The 13,483-nt window shown below is 42.8% G+C and overlaps 1 long non-coding RNA gene across 1 annotated transcript; it reads left to right on the top strand.

The window, feature by feature from the left end:
• The first annotated feature begins 3,645 nt into the window (after positions 1 to 3,645).
• Positions 3,646 to 13,240, top strand: LOC141418081 (uncharacterized). Its single transcript, XR_012442713.1, has 4 exons — positions 3,646 to 3,877; positions 9,141 to 9,332; positions 10,395 to 10,539; positions 12,581 to 13,240. It is a non-coding gene; the product is annotated as an uncharacterized lncRNA (long non-coding RNA).
• The last annotated feature ends 243 nt before the right edge of the window (positions 13,241 to 13,483 follow it).

Below are 13,483 nucleotides of genomic sequence, written 5' to 3'. Positions count from 1 at the left end.
GAGGTTTGTCACTGATCTGTGCTCCTGAACTTTTATGAAGTATAAATATGTGGGCTAAAGAATAGGTTTTCTTGATAAAGAAACAAGAAATACAAAAGGCAATTGGAAGTTTGACCACTGATGAGATGTTTCATTAAATAAGGAATTTTTATTATTGTTTTTAGATGTGATAATGGTAGAGATACATACTGCAATATATGTGGATGAAATAATTTGCTTCAGGAAAGTACTGGAGGGAGAGAAGTGGATGTGAGACAGGTTAGAAATTGGGAAGGACTGGGACTTTTTAAATTAAATTAATTATTTATTTTGCAGGGCTCTGGTTTGAACTCAAGGCCTATACCTTGAGGCACTCAACCAGTTCTTTTTCTGGTACATATTATGGGATTTTTTTTTTTTTTTTTGGAGATAGAGTCTTGAGAACTATTTGCCTGGGCTGGCTTCAAACTTCAATCCTCCCTATGTCAGCCTCCCAAGTAGCTAGGATTACAGGTGTGAATCACTGGCGACTGGTTGAAATTGATTATCTGGAGAAAGGGTAAATCTTCCTTTTTGGCAGCTAGCTGTCAGGCTATGGTATTTCCAACTGGACACACAGAATACTGTCCAGAATGTAAACAAGATGCAGACAAGGCCACCCTGTGACCATGTCTGGAATGAGACAAAGATAAAACCACTTTGCAACCATAAGAACAATAAACCATCCTTCACTTCTTGTTACCAAATGAGGGAGGGAGTTCCCTCAAGCTCCCCAGTTTCCACGCAAAATCACCAAAACTTGAGATCCACATGGGAAAAGCATTTCAAGGTATTTCATAACAAGGAGTCTCACAAGGTGAAATTTTAGCAAGGATTTCATTTTAGTACAATAAGATAAAGTAGGGAAAAACATTTCCTGCTTCTTACGCAGAAAATAGGAGAAAAGACTCAAAATAGTGCTTCTTGTCTATAGTTTTTATACTTTGTTGACTGAGGGAATACACATGATCAAGCCATCTGGCCACCCCTGATCATTAGACAGTGGTTCTGTGTGCCCAAGATGGTGCTAACGCATGGAGTTGTGATCTAGGCCCACCCATGACACAGGAACAATAGGTGTGTTGTAGGACTTCTTTTGCAAGCCATGCCTTTTATTTTTCTGTCTCTCCATCAACTCAAGGAGGCTTGTAGCTTCTTAATATCTCAAAGGGGGAAGCAGACAGCCCTTCTGTGTTTCCCTGTTCTTGTAACTGAACATCTAAGAGGAGGTGATGGCAGGGAGCTTATGGCTGTTTGTTTTTTAGTTTTTACTCCTGGTAACAATGCGAGGCTGGTGCTTTTAATATTTATTAAAAATAACATAATATCCCTATCTTCTCATCTGCTGTCTGGCTGTGTTTTGACCAGTGTGAGTGACTCCTGATCCTTTACCAATGCCAACTTTAGGTTTGCAGAATCCCCCTACTTCCCAGATTAAAATTACAAAAGTATCCAGCTGCTTAATTACCACAACTTATTGCCAACTTTCAGTCTCCCATGGATCCCCACTTTTTCAGCTTTTCTGGGAAGAATCCAGCACCAGGCCATATCCTATGCTGCCAGCTTTCTCTTTCTCGGTATTCATGGTTCTTTCCAGCACTTTTTCCAAGGTTAATGAACCTTTTTTTAAAAATTTTGATTTAGTTCTTTTTTTTTTTTTTTTCAATACTGGGGCTTGAACTCAGGGCCTCACAGTTGCTAGGCTTAGCTAGGCAGGCACTCTACCATTTGAGCCACTCTACCAGTCTTCAATTAACCTTTTTTCTTTTTCTTTTTAAGTACAGACTTTTTCTCTGGGGGGTATTTGGTCAGTAGGTGTTGAAACCATCTTTTCAAAGTTTATTTTCCACATGCCTTTCTCCTCTTTGAACATTTTCCCATGTCAGTGGGTAGTTCTGAAAATTTCCCTTTTGTTTCAGCATGGCTTTCATTTTTTACCTTCCTTATTCTTTAGGAGGCATGTGTATTACTTCTTAGAAGAGATTATAAAAAAGATTCCCACTTAGGTTTAATCACTCTAGGTTCAATGACATTATGAGCAAGAATTTTCATTATTAACTTAAACTTCTTTATTTGCTCTAGACTCTTCTGAGTTCTTTTCTTAGCCACTAATCTAGTTTGCCAATGTTAAGAAGGTGTGTGCATTTACCATTTATCCCTCATTTCATTAGTTTTGAGGAAGAAAATTGCTCTAATACAGTTTCATCATAAATCTACATTTCTATGAGAACTCATATATGAGATAAATAAAAATTCAATACTTCTTTGTTAATTGTTCTCTTATATGAAATATCATTATTTTTCCTTCTTAGTGCTTTTCATCTTGAATATCTATCTATCTATCTATCTATCTATTTTTTCAGTATTGGGGTTTGAACTTAAGGCCTTGTGCTTGATAGGTACTCTACCACCTGAGCCAGCTCATCTTGAATTCTACTGTTTGTTTCATTAATATTATAACATATGTAATAAGATCCCTTTTTGGTGTGCTGAGAAAATATTTTGACATTTAAGCCCAAGTGTTTTTATCCAATATGGAACTCTCTCTCCATCCAGAACAAGACTGAGTCATCATCCTTTGCCTTAAGGGAACTTGTTAAAAAGAACCAGAACACTAAAGAAGCAACTTCTTGGCTTGAGAATTTCAAAGCCGATTCAGGTGTTCCCAGCCAGTTTCTTTTCCCTCGCTCAGGCAAGAGAAGAATCAAGCCATGCTGTTCACTCTGTTAGTTCCATTTCCTTAGATGTTACTTTTTTCCTTTTCTGGGTATAAGATTTCTTACTTTTGGTGTTAGAGTTTTCCTCAAATATTTTGTCATTCTTTTTGGGGTGCTCATCTCAGTTTTGGACATTCCCTGCTGAGATCTGTTTTTCACACCTGGTTGCTGGTAACTTTGGGAGAGGTTAATTACAGCTGGGTAAGGTATGTGAACACCCAGTCTCTTGTCACCACATCATCACAGAGACCCACCTGCCCTTTGGGCTCAGGTTCTTCCATTCTTCACTGCTCTGCCTGGAGGCAGAAGCCTCTGCTGCCAGTTGCTTTTTTTTTTTTTTTGAACTCAGGGCCTCACATTTTTTAGGCAGGTGCATTATTACCACTTGAGCCACCCCTACAGCTCTTTTTGCTTTGGTTATTTTTCAGGTAAGATCTTATATTTTTGCCCAGGCTGGCTTCAAATCTCCTGATCTCTGCCTCCCTAGTGTAAGAAAAATGATCTTTTCTATCAAAGTATTTGTTACCCTTTTAGATTACTTAAAAATTCCTCAGGTCGCCATCTTAGGTGACTTGTGTGTTTAAAGGGTCCTTGGTTCTTCTTCTGGATTCCTGTACAACTCCATTGCCCACCAAACTGCATGCCCTAACCCATCCCCCAAGCCTTTTAGCCAACTGGGAAAGACTGTGAACCTTTGACCTGGACAAATCCCAGGTGAGTGACAGGTATGATTGTGTCAGGGATATAAGGAGGAGCCACTGTCAGCCATTTTGTGCTTGTGTGTTTGCTTAGCTGGAGTGAGCACATGCTTGTACCCTCTTGATCAAGAGAAATTGCCAAGAAAAATAAGAAAAAAAAAAGAAATTGCCTCACCAAGATTTTCTGTCTCTTGTGTGTCTGTTTTCAGCACTGGAGGGTCTTTAATTCCAACAATTTGGGGGCTTGCCCGGGATGTTACATTCCATCTGGGAAAGGGAGGACCCCTGGCCTTTCCCCTGGGAGATGCATCCTGCTGCCTGGTTGTGGTAGCCCCAAGGTTTGGCCAATGGTGACAACTTTCTGGATCTACGAATGAACTTGGACTCCAGAATTCTTGACAATGTGGGTAAAAGAGCTCTGAAGACAGGAACCACCGAAACCATGTGAGTTTTGTGCACAAACCAAGATAAGAAATATCTCAGGGGTGACCAAGTAATGTCTTGATGGTTGGGGTACTGGAGGCTGTGTGATGTGTGAATGAGATGTGTTGGGTAATGTGGCAAAAGTAGAGTCCTGATCCATAGTTCTGAGGTGACCTCATACTATTTAAGGTGGACTATATTTTTAAATCTAATCCAGGTCAGGAGCTTATACTGACTCACAGGCTACCAACAGGTGCCTCAAGCTTTCACAAAGGATGTAGGCAAAGCTGGACAAAGTGAAAAAGAATCAGAGTGCAAGAAACCTCCAAGGCAAAAGGGTGGGGGAGTGGAGCTCCTGATAGACAGAGCACAGTCAACCAGAAGGGAGAAATGGGAAATAAAGGCAGCAAAGAGGGGGGCCAGAAAACAAAGGCTCAGGATAAAACACCCTCTGGAGTCCCTTAGGGAAGATGTTAAAATATTGGGATGATAGCCTCCCTACCATAGGGAAAAAGAAACAAAGAATGGTTAAATACTATTGTTTTATCTGGACCCAAGAACCAATCTTAAAGCCTTTGGTTTTTTGGTCAAAATTTGGGTCTGACAAGGACTGGGTCTGTCAACTATTAATTGAGCATGTTAGCAACAAGAGCTCCATCACTCAAGAGGAGATGGAATATGCCCTCTGTTGGAGACACAGTCCTGTAGTCCTGGTTCCACTTAAAGAAAAGAAAAAAAGACAAAACCCACAAAACCACTTCTAACTGGGATTTGCTCTTCTCTCCCTTTCCCCCATAACCCTGCTGTTCCTCTGGTTTAGGCGCCAGAGCTGGCCCCACACTGCCACCCCAGGCTTCCACCTCTCCCCCTCCCCCTCCTAACCTTTCTACCTCCACCCCCCTTCAACTCCCTGCCCACCAGTCTTCCACCTCTCCACCTCTCCTCCCAACTCTTTCACCTTTGTCCCCTTTCAAGGCTTCTGCCTCTCCACCTCCCACTCCTAACCCTTCCACCTCAACTCCCCCTTCAACTCCCTGCTCCCCCAGTCCTTGCTGGAAACCCATCTTTACTGTGACTCCAAAAGGAGTTAGAGCAATGTCATTGGGACATTGACAATCTATCTTTTCCTCTGTCCCAAGGGGAAAGACCATATTCCCTCTTTCCTCTCAGGGAGGACCCCTCAGAGGGGGTGAAATTGGGTTTGTAAGTGCCCCTCTTACCAGCTTTGAGATCTGAAACTTTTAAAAGGAGTTGCAACCCCTTCTCGAGAATCCCTGCTGGGTTGCAGAACAGGCTGATCAATTTTTGGGACCACAGATAGATACTTGGGTTGAGTTAATGTCTATTTTGGGAATTCTCTTCTCAGGGGAGGAAAGAGCCATGATTCATATAGCAGCAATGGCTATCTGGGAATGTGAACATCCCCTGGACAGAATGTCCAGGCAGCTGATGTTAAGTTTCCTAGCCAAGATCCCCAGTGGGATAACAACACCCCAGGACACTGAGAAAATATGAGGGACTTGAGAGATTTAATAATAAGGGGAATCTGGGAATCAGTGCCAAGGTCACAAAACCTCTCTAAAGCCTTCAATGTCCAACAAGGGAAGGATGAGGGACCAACCAAGTTCATGAGCAGCCTCAAGGGTCAGATGAGAAAGTATGCTGGGCTAGACTTAGAAGACCCTTTGGTACAGAGAATGTTAAAATTTCACTTTGTTACAAACAGCTAGCCAGATATAGCAGGAAAATTACAAAAACTAGAAAATTGGTAAAATAGATCCATAGAGAAATTATTAGGAGAGGCACAAAAGGTGTATGTAAGGAGAGAGGAAGAAAAACAAAAACAAAAAGCAAAGATTGTTATCCACAATCGAGCAGGTTAATACGGAAACGCCAAACCAATATCCTATTGGACCTCAACTGTCCTGGCCTCCCTCGTGGGGTATAAGAGACCAGAAAGTCAGAAGATGAAGCAAAGAAGAGGGGAAAATAAGTGCTTTAAGTGTGGGGAGACTGGACACTTCAAGAGAGAATGTCCAGAATGGGAAAGAGCACGCAGGGAAACTGTTCCCTTAATGACCTTTGATGAAGAATAGGGGCTAGGGGCTCTTTTATCAAGGGTCCCACTCAAAGCCCTTGATAAATTTAGAAGTGGGACCACAACATGAAGTTGTCACCTTCCTGGTTGACTCAGGTGCTTCCAGATCCTCCCTCTGTCTTCTGTTCAGGGGATTAATCTATTCCCCAGAGAGGATACTCATTTCTGGGGTAAAGGAAGAAAGCTTTCCAGTTAAAATATTACAAGAAACAGGTGTTTATTTCCAAGACAGGACCACTAAGATACAATTTCTCCTAGTCCCTGAGGCAGGTACCAACCTATTTGGAAGAGATCTAATGACCTGATTAGGAATTGGTTTACATGTAAAAAGGGATAAAATACAAGCATTCCTAAATCTGCTTATTCCATGGGCTGAGAAACAAATTAAGCCAATAGTCTGGGCTAGAGACAGGAACCGGGATGGCCTCCAGGTTACACCTATCAAAGTTCAATTAAAGAAGACCAGGAAGGTTGTTAGGAGAAAACAATACCTGTTCCTATGGAGGGGAGGATAGGTTTGAAGCCAGTTATAGAGGGACTGAAACGAAATGGGCTTCTTGAACCTTGTACATCTCCCTTCAATACTCCAATCCTCCCAGTCAAAAAGATAGATAGTCCTACTGGTTTGTTTAAGACCTTAGAACCATCAATCAAATAGTCCAAGCAAAGCACCCAGTAGTCCTGAACCCCTACACTCTTCTAGCAAAATTCCAGATAACCATGAGTGGTTTAGTGTAATGGACTTAAAGGATGCATTTTAGGCCTGCCCATTAGATGCGAACAGTTAGGACATATTTGCCTTTGAATGGAAGGACTCCCACTCAGGACACAAGTGACAGTACAGGTGGACTGTCCTTCCCCAGGGATTTACCAACTCCCCTCATCTCTTTGGCCAGATTTTAGAATAAGTCTTAGAAAAGTTCATATTGGATCCCCACATGTGACTTCTCCAATATGTGGACGATTTACTTTTGTCAGGGGATGATCAGGAAGAAGTGATCAACACCATCATTAGCTTTATAAGTTTCTGAGAAACCTGGGAACTTCATATTTCAAAGAATAAGTTACAGTTTGCTGAGACTGGGACATTTGATCAGTAAGGGCCAATGAAGGATTGGTCCAGAAAGAATAGAAGGAATCACTGGTCTCCTGCTCCCAGGAACAAAACAAGAATTGAGAAAGTTCCTTGGCTTAGTCGGATATTGCTGTTTGTGGATAGGCTCATATGCCCTTAAAACTAAATCTTTATATTATATCTCAAATTGACCCAAGAGGGACCAGACCCCCTCCTTTGGACCCCAGAGGAGATAAAGCAAGTAGATGAGCTAAAACAAGCCCTTATCATAGCCCAATGCTAGCCTTGCCCTCTCTTGAACAGCCCTTTCACCTCTTTGTGAATGTAAATAAGGGAGTTGCCCTTGGGTGCTAACCCAAAAACATGGGGGCCAACGTCAACCTATGGCCTTCTTATCTAAGTTCCTGGATCCTGTTACCCAAGGTTGGCCTGAGTGTATTCAGGCAGAAGCAGCTACAGCCCTTCTAACCAAAGAAAGTAGAAAAATCTCCTTTGGGGGAGACCTGATTATTAGCACCCCCCATCAAGTTAGGACAATCTTAAATCAGAATGTGGGTAGATGACTGACGGATTCCAGGAACCTAAAGTATGAGGCTATCTTGCTAGAAAAGGATGACCTAACTTTAACTACTGATGAGGCCCTATATCCAGCCACTTCCTTGGCAGGAAGGCAGGAGGGAGGAGCCATTGTACATAAATGTTTAGATATTATTGAATATCAAACAAAAGTGAGGCCAGATCTTGGGGAAACTCCTTTCCAGACTGGGTTCCATTTCTTTGTGGATGGATATTCTTGGGTAATTGGGGGAAAAAAGCATAATGGATATTCTATAGTAGATGGGAAGGCCATGACTATAAAATCAGGCCAACTCCCTAACAATTGGTTGGCACAGACTTGCTAGTTGTTTGCTATAAATCAGGCCCTAAAACACTTAAAGGACAAAGAAGGGACCATATACACTGATTCAAAATTTGGTTTGGTCCACACCTTTTGAAAAATCTGGGTGGAACGGGGCTTAATCTACAGCAAGGGCCAAGACTTGGTACATGGAGAATTAATTCGACAAATATTAGAGACCCTAAAACTACCTGAAGAAATAGCCATAGTCCATGTGCCAGATCACCAAAAGTAGGTAAACTTTGAGACTCAGTGAAATTCTTTTGCAGATGAGACAGCAAAACAGGCTGCTCTCACTTCTGAGGCCCCGGTCTTTTGTCTCATTCCGCACCTCCCTGCCCCTCATGTCATCCCTATCTTTACCCCCTCCAAGGAAGAGCAACTAAAAATCTTGGGGCAGTCAGGACTGAACAGGGAAAATGGGTTCTCCCTGATGGTAGGGAAATGATCTGAAAGTCCCTAATGATAGAACTCCTCACCTATCTCCATCAGGAGAGCCACTGGGGACCCCAAGCCATGTGTGATGCAATTTTGTGAGCCTGTGTGTGTATAAGGATCTATACACTAGCCAAACAAGTATCAGAAGGATGTCTTACTTGTTGAAAGATTAACAAGCAAGCTCTGAGACAGAGACCAGCTGGGGGTAGAAACCCCGGATGTGACCCTTCCAAAGAATTCAGATAGATTACACTGAGATGCCCAAATCTCATCTTAAATACCTCTTGGTTATTGTAGACCATCTCACTCACTGGGTTGAGGCCATCCCTCTCCCAGGGGCCACTACTACAAAGGTAATTAGGTTATTACCAGAAAACATAATCCCAAGGTTTGGGGTTATAGAAAATATAGACTCAGACAATGGGAGTCATTTCACTGCCAATGACCTTAAGAGGCGTATGAAGGCTCTAGAGTTCAAATGGGAATATCATACTCTCTGTCATCCACCTTCCTCAGGGAGAGTTGAAAGAATGAATCAGACTCTTAAAAACAAACTCACTAAATTATTCTTAGAGACCAGATTACCTTGGACTAAACACCTTCCCATAGCGCTACTCAGAATTAGGACAGCCCCTCAGAAGGACATTGACCTCTCCCCTTATGAAGTGCTTTATGGGCTTCTTAGCGTTGTTACTGATGTACCTACCATTGAAACCAAAGACTGTTTCCTCAAAAATCATATACTTGGATTGTCATCTACTTTACTTTGTCTTAGGAAAAAAGGATTGTTAGCATAGGCTCCTCCACTTGACTTTCCTGTTCACCTGCACCAGCCTGGCGATCATGTGCCTGTCAAGACCCGGAAAGAAAATAAGCTTGCGGAGCTTGGGAAGGACCCTTCCTGGTCCTGCTGACCACAAAGACAGCCGTCTGGACTGCAGAGCAGGGGTGGATTCATCACACATGGGTAAAGAAGGTGCCCCCACCTGATCAGAAGGAACAATGGGCTGTGCTGTCACATCCAGGCAACACCAAAGTGACTTTAAAAAGACTGTAGTGAAAATATTCTCTCTTTCACTTGGGAAATGGTATGCTTATTATTAATGTAACTCAGAGTACCTTTCCCTTATTTAATTGTTTAATTCGATGCAAGTCAGGTCCTTCCTTGTGGAGACCTTACATCCCAACTTCAACTCCAAGGATACTCCCTTTATAAGTGTCCCATCCCGGGATCCACAGGGAAATCTGGTATCTGTCCAGAGTGGACGGTTGTGGGGTGGAACACTGGATATAAAGGATACACTTCCCCCTTTTTATGAAAATCCTAAAGGCTGGACACTAGGGCACTGGAAAGATTCTGATTTCCACCATACAAAATAGTTGACAGTCTTTTAACAGACTACAGTCAAAATTACAGCTGTTTTGGACACACCCCTCTCCTACTTGTAAAGATGAACAATGTAACCCACTTAGATTAGTCATAGAAAACCCTTGTAGTATGACATGAGAACCATCTATATTTCATAGATATGGGTTGGGGGCAGATGTCTCAGGAACAGACCTGTTAGGTGCCTTTGAGCTCCATCTAGCTCCCAATCCCTCCCAGGTGACACCCAGTTCTACCTCCACTCCAACATTACCTCCATGTTTGTACAACAATCAAACTCAGGTAACTGTAGTAGAAGTCAAGAACCTAAGACAAACTGTGGCTGTTGAAATCAGGTACAGGGATACAAATTCTTGGATGAAATGGATAAAATATTCTGTCTGCACATTAAATAAGAGCAATTGTTGTTTGTATTACTGGGAGACCAGAGTCTAAGGTGGTCCCATTTTCATTAGGATGGTCCTCACATCCAGATAGACTGTATTGCATGTTGGCTATGTTTCAGAATGCCAAGGCTTGGGGCAATGAATCCTGATGGACGCTATCACTACTATTCCCAGAGGTCAGAGGTCCCACAGGTCAGCCCCTGAGGACTATTAGGCCACCCACCCTAGACATCAATTATACCTTATGTCTCTCCAGACAGGGGGGACAATTGGCAAATGTGGGAAACCTGATGGGATGCAGTGAAAGCCGGTCCTTCAACAGCCTCACAAACCAGTCCACACTCTGAGCAGAGCTGATATCTGGTGGTACGGCAGAGGACTTTTACTTGAGACTTCCCCAGGTAACTGGGCACCTGTGCTTTGGTGCAGTTGGCAATCCCTTTCACCCTAGCATTTAGATCCCCAGCCCATGCCCCAACATCTAGAAAAAGGAGAGACATAGACATAGACACTGCAGACAACCAAGGAGGCTCCCTTGATCCCCATGTTTACATTGATGCCATCAGGGCTCCTAGAGGGTGCCAAACAAATTCAAAGCCAGGAGCCAAATTGCAGTGGGATTTGAATCAGTACTCTTTTGGTGATCCATTATAAATAAAAATGTCGATTGGATTAATTATATTTATTATAACCAATAAAGGTTTGTTAACTATACCAGGGATGCTATCAAAGGAATAGCAGAGCAATTGGGACTAACTAGCCAGATGGCTTGGGAGAACAGGCTAGCATTAGACATCATGTTGGCTAAAAAGGGAGGAGTTTGCATAATGATTGGAGTTTCATGTTGCACATTTATACCAAAAAATACAGCCCCTGATGAAACTATTACTAAGACCCTACAGGGATTAACTACCCTATCTAATGAGCTAGCTGAAAATTCAGGTATAAATGATCCCTTCACTGACTTAATGGAAAAATGGCTTGGAAGATGGAAGGGGTAGATGACCTCAATCTTAACCTCCTTGATCATAGTGGCTGGAGTTTTAATTTTAGTAGGATGCTGCATAATTCCTTGTGTCCAAGGAATAATACAGCAGTTAATTGAGACAGCCCTCACCAAACAATCACCCCCACACTACCAAAATAACTTGTTTGTATTAGAAACACTGGAACATGAGAGCCAGCGACTCCTACATGAGTTTGAAGAAAAGAATTTAAAAGAGGGGGAAATTGTAAGAGAAATGATCTTTTCTATCAAAGTATTTGTTACCCTCTTAGATTACTTAAAAATTCCTCAGGTCACCATCTTAGGTGACTTTAGCGTTTAAAGGGTCCTTGCTTCTTCTTCCAGATTCCTGTACAACTCCATTGCCTACCAAACTGTATGCCCTAACCCATCCCCCAAGCCTTTTAGCCAATCAGGAAAGCTTGTGAACCTTTGACCTGGACAAATCCCAGGTGAGGGGCAGGTACGATTGTATCTTATAAGAGGGATATAAGGAGGAGCCACTGTCAGCCATTTTGTGCTTGTGTGTTTGCTTAGCTGGAGTGAGCACATGATTGCACCCTCTTGAGCAAGAGAAATTGCCTTGTCAAGATTTTCTGTCTCTTGTGTGTCTGTTTTCAGCACTGGAGGGTCTTTAATTCCAACATTAGTAGCTGGAATTACAAGCATGTATTACCATGCTTGTGCCAGGGCTCACTCTTGTTTCCCCATGTCCCCTGCCTCTGAGGTTGAGAATCCTCAAGTTGCTCTCACCTTTCATTTCAGTTTTCTCCTCTGGATATTTTGGGTTGTGATTTTCTCCTTTAATCTGGTCTCATTTGCTCTCTATTTCTCAGGGATCTCACCATTTCCTACAGACTAATATGATAACAGCATCATATCAGCCCTGTGGCACTGAGGCAGGCTAAGATAGGAAAAGCTCCAGACTCTTAAAACATGCATGACATAATATGGTATTTCAGGTTGAACATTATTCTCTCTCTCTGAGCCTTGTTTTCAATTGCAAATGTGTGTAGGTTATTCACACCCTGGCCAGGGACAACTCAAACCACCCCCACCTCAGCCCAGGAATCACCCATGCCCCTCCCCACTCATTGATTATTGGTAGTTGGGAATCACCAGGTTCTTCCCTTCCTATAGTTAGCATAGGTTTTAAAAGCATCCAGAGAGAGAAAGACACTCTCTCTGCTTCCATCTTCCACCTGGCCTACTGTGGCCTTTGGTAACTCCTTTCCTTATCTTTAATAAACTCCATTACCTTCCTTACTACACCCACATGTCCTGTCTGGGTGCTTCCATGTGGGACACAATGAATTTGGGAATCTTCTGATCAGAGACTACTTGAGCCAACAGCACTGCTGAGTAATTCTCTGCTTTGCAGTTCATATTTTTCCTACCTCCTTATACCCCTGACTACCCTTGCTCCTTTCTTACAGTAAGAAGACCTTGCTGCTTGCTACATGAAGAAAACTGAAGCCATCAAATGGTCACTCCCTCATCTTCCCCAAACCATACTACAAATGCACCCCTAATCACATCCATGCTTTCCTCTTGCCCAGCTTTACAAGTGCTGTTCCTTGTCACAAGACCATCCCCACAAGTATGTTCTGGGTTCAGGTCCTTCCCATTGTCCTCAAATATTAGACTCTCAGTTACCTGTTCCCTTATGTACATATTCCAACTGTTTCTTCCTAAATGAGTCTTTCCAGTGCACTTAAAGATTAAGTTTGTTCTGTTGGGTCTGCAGACCCAAGGCAGATGAGTGAGTATCCCATCCCCTATGGAGAGCAATATCACTCCTACATCCTGAGGAGATGGAGGCCTGCGTTCCTGCATCCTAAAGAGAGATACAGAGTCCGACAGATCTGCCACAGGGCTGATGAGCAAAATGCTCTCAAGATTGTTCCCTTCCCCCAAGAAAGGTGCAAACCAAACCAGTTCACCTGAGAAAGCCCATGAATCCATGGCCAATGAGAAAAACCCACTTAACCCAGAGTTAGAATGTCCATAAAAACCCCAGCCTTCACCTGAGCAGTGAGCTACTGGCTTCTGGGCTCCGCTGCCCTTCTCTAGCTGTAGCCTTTCCTTTCTCTCTAATAAATCCTACTTTATACACCAGCTTTGGCTCATCATTCAGCTGCCTCGCGAGCCAGTTCTCTGGCCTGTGAAGGCAAGGACCCTCGACACCGGCATGTAACAGTTCCATTCTGAAAACATCATCAGAACCATTTTTACTCTGCTTTGTCCTTTGGTTTACATCCCACTTCTTTTTCCTCCTTCACAGACCTTCTGAGAGAGTCATCTACAATAGCAGGCTCCCCCCACCCTTTTGTTTGTTT

This window comes from Castor canadensis, chromosome 16, assembly GCF_047511655.1.
Source record: "Castor canadensis chromosome 16, mCasCan1.hap1v2, whole genome shotgun sequence".
In the NCBI taxonomy this organism is placed as follows: Eukaryota; Metazoa; Chordata; class Mammalia; order Rodentia; family Castoridae; genus Castor; species Castor canadensis.
This window is presented reverse-complemented; position numbering and strand designations above follow the sequence as displayed.